Below are 3,185 nucleotides of genomic sequence, written 5' to 3' on the forward strand. Positions count from 1 at the left end.
CACAGAAGCAATTAAAGAGGCTCTATGGCTTAGAGGTCTACTTCATGAACTGAGTGTCTTGAATGAGTATGTGGTTGTGTATTATGATAGTCAATCATCCATACATTTGCGTAAGAATCCTATCTTTCACGAACGCACTAAACATATCGATGTTAGGTTACACTTCATTAGGAATATAATATCACAAGAAGTAGTAAGACTTGAAAAAATTCACACACAGTACAATCCTTCAGATATGGGCATGAAAGTGCTACCACTGGTAAAGTTTAGAAGTTGCAAAGAGCTTCTAAACATCGGTACAGGTAAATGATTTCAATTTTATCGGTTTTTCTGTTAGAGGTGTCACTAATGGAAAAATGTTTTTCTTTGCAGGTCCTTTTGACACCAAGGTGAAGGTTGTTAGACATTATGTTGTCAAACGACCTCCTGGGCGATGATGAGAACCAATTTTATCAGTCGACATGAATGACTGAACGATAATTCAACATCGAATAATGGATGAACCGACCAAACGTTGCTTTACCTATTGGACGGCTAATACTCTTTGTGGCTTGTTGATTTCTTCCATTGGAAGTTAACCCTAGTCGAGCCTACTTACCATATCCCGACTTACCTTATGTTGGCCACTTGACTTACTATATATATTGGTGTTTTTGCCTTTGTTGGTCCCGTCCAATGTTGAAGCCGTGAGAAGGAGACTGCCGTGTTCTACCATGTCTTTCTGCCTTCATCTTCTTCGTGATTCCTTCTCCACCCCAATTGCTTGAGTCTTGGTGAACCTTACCTGAGTGGTATCCATCCTAAGTGAGTGGATTAAATCAACAAAGCAAAGGAGGAGAGCAACCAAAGAGGTAGAGGCGCAGGCGGTATGGGTTCTTCCAAAATTGATGTTGAATTCGGTTTTAATGGTTAACTGAGCCCGGGAATCAGCGTGAGCAGCAAGAGGAAGGTCCTAACACCTTTAAAGTAAAGCATACTGAAGTGGAGTCGAGGATTGGACACTTTGTAACCGAAAGTGAAAAAATGAAGAAAAGTCCATCTTTGCAAAGTTGAGATGAATGCTTTGACGAAGCGAGTTGAAAACTCTGACAACTTGCAGAAGATAGCTTCGTTAGCCTTGGAGGTGACAAACAAAGAGAATGGAGCACTGAAGTTCGAAGTAGGTGAGTTTGAATACTGAGGTTGTTAGTCTGAAGCAACAGTTGGGCGGGGCAAGGAAGGCAGCTGTGAACAAGTACTTAGGGCATTTTCATGAAACGGCCGAGTATGATGGCCTCAGTTTATACTAAGGTCGTTCACATACGACGAGGTCATTGAAAGAATGACTAAGATGCATCCCTAAGTGGATTTGGCCACGATAAGGAGAAACTCTTAGAAGAACCATCTACTTCTGCAGATGATACTGTTGAAGATTAAGTTCAAGACTTTGAGGAGGGCCGCTGTAGCCTCGGCATAATGATGTCGCTTCATAAAATTTGGCTCTCCTTTCTCTTTTCTAGGCCTCTGCTTTGTATGCTTTTAATCTCTTGTAATCAGCTCATTTTTATGTATACAAAAAACCTTTTCTATGCAATTGTTTTTCCTTTTCGAATTTGTGTAAGTTTTGAAGTCTCGATGGATAATACAAACTGATACTATAATACTCCAACCTTAATGGTTTAATAATCTGAACTGGTTAATCGTAACAATATGTATTGGTTCTTCAAATCAAAATGAAGTGATGACTTGGAATAATCCTAGAATAACTTCTTCAATTTAATTGGGCTACCGTCTGGTTATTTATATATATTTGAAATGGGTTGTCCCTCAAATTGATCTTCACATGGGCTTGCCATAATTACTTGAAAGAAAATTTCTAAGTATAAAGGATTCTTTATTAATGTATAATCTGACCTTTATCAAAAATAACCATGCCTTTAGAATTGTCGGTTCGCTCTCAAGGGTCGTCGAGAATTTAAAATTATATGACCTCTTCTATGAAGGACTTTTCATAGGATTATTTTAAATTCCTTTGTGAGTTGGTGACTCTTTCGTACAAAGGCTTCTTCCATGATATTTGGTTCATCCATGGAAGCGGTTTGCCTTGTAGGTTCCGGGGTTAGCCCTATAAGGGTGTTTTGTAACATTCTTTCCAAAGCTGATTTTGTTCTTTACATGGGTTGACTCTTCACCAAGACTTTTCCATGATGTTTGAACCATCCATGGAAGGAATTTTCCTCATAGGTTTCATATAAGGATGCTTTATACATTTCATTCCGAGGTAAATGCTGTTCATTACCAGGGGTGGTTCTTCTATACAAAGATTTCTTCCATGTTATTTGATCCATCCATGAAAATAATTTGCCTCGTAGGTTTCAAGTTCGGCCCTATAAAGGTGCTTCATATATTTCCTTTTGAGGTCGATGCTGTTCTTTGCAAGGGAATGACTATACGTTTATCCCTTGTAGTAAAGTTGTCGTTTACTTGACTCACCACCAGTTGTAATTCGTCATTAACCACTAGTATTTTCACTTGCATCTCTCTAGATAATCTAAGGTCTACCAGCGATGCCTTATATTTTGCTGCATTATTGGAGGCTTTAAATCTAAATCTCACCTAACAATTGTGCTTATAACCTTTTGGACTAACTAATACCACTCCTGTCCTACACATATCTCTCTGAAGAACCATCGATAAAAAGGTTCACGTGAGTGGCTCTGCTGGTTATATCACCATTTCAACATCTGGAGTGTTGGGAAACTCTGTTATGAGTCTACAAGTGCTTGGCATTTCACAAGGGCTCTTGGCTTGTATACAATGTCAAAATCAACTAGCTCCACATCTTATTTGAGTAATCTCATTGAGGTATCAGTTTCGGAGCACCTGGTTGAGTGGAAATTTGGTTAGCGCTTGTATGCTATGTGCTTAAAATTATGGCCTCAACATTTTGGAAGCATTAACCAAGGAGAGTACGAACTTCTCTATATTAGTGTAACAAGTTTTTGCTAAAAAAAGAGCCTTGCCTACATAATAAATATGTGACTGCATGTTACCTTTTTCTTTCATAAGTACGTATCTTATAGCCTACATAATGATTCTTCTTATTTGGGCTTTGAGAGGAGAGAGCTTGTCCAAAATGCTTCTTTAGCACTTGGAAGCCTCATCACATCCCTTGTTCTATTGGAACCTTTTTCTTCCCGTAAGAA

This window comes from Olea europaea, unplaced genomic scaffold (genome assembly GCF_002742605.1).
Source record: "Olea europaea var. sylvestris unplaced genomic scaffold, O_europaea_v1 scaffold1408, whole genome shotgun sequence".
Classification (NCBI taxonomy): Eukaryota; Viridiplantae; Streptophyta; class Magnoliopsida; order Lamiales; family Oleaceae; genus Olea; species Olea europaea.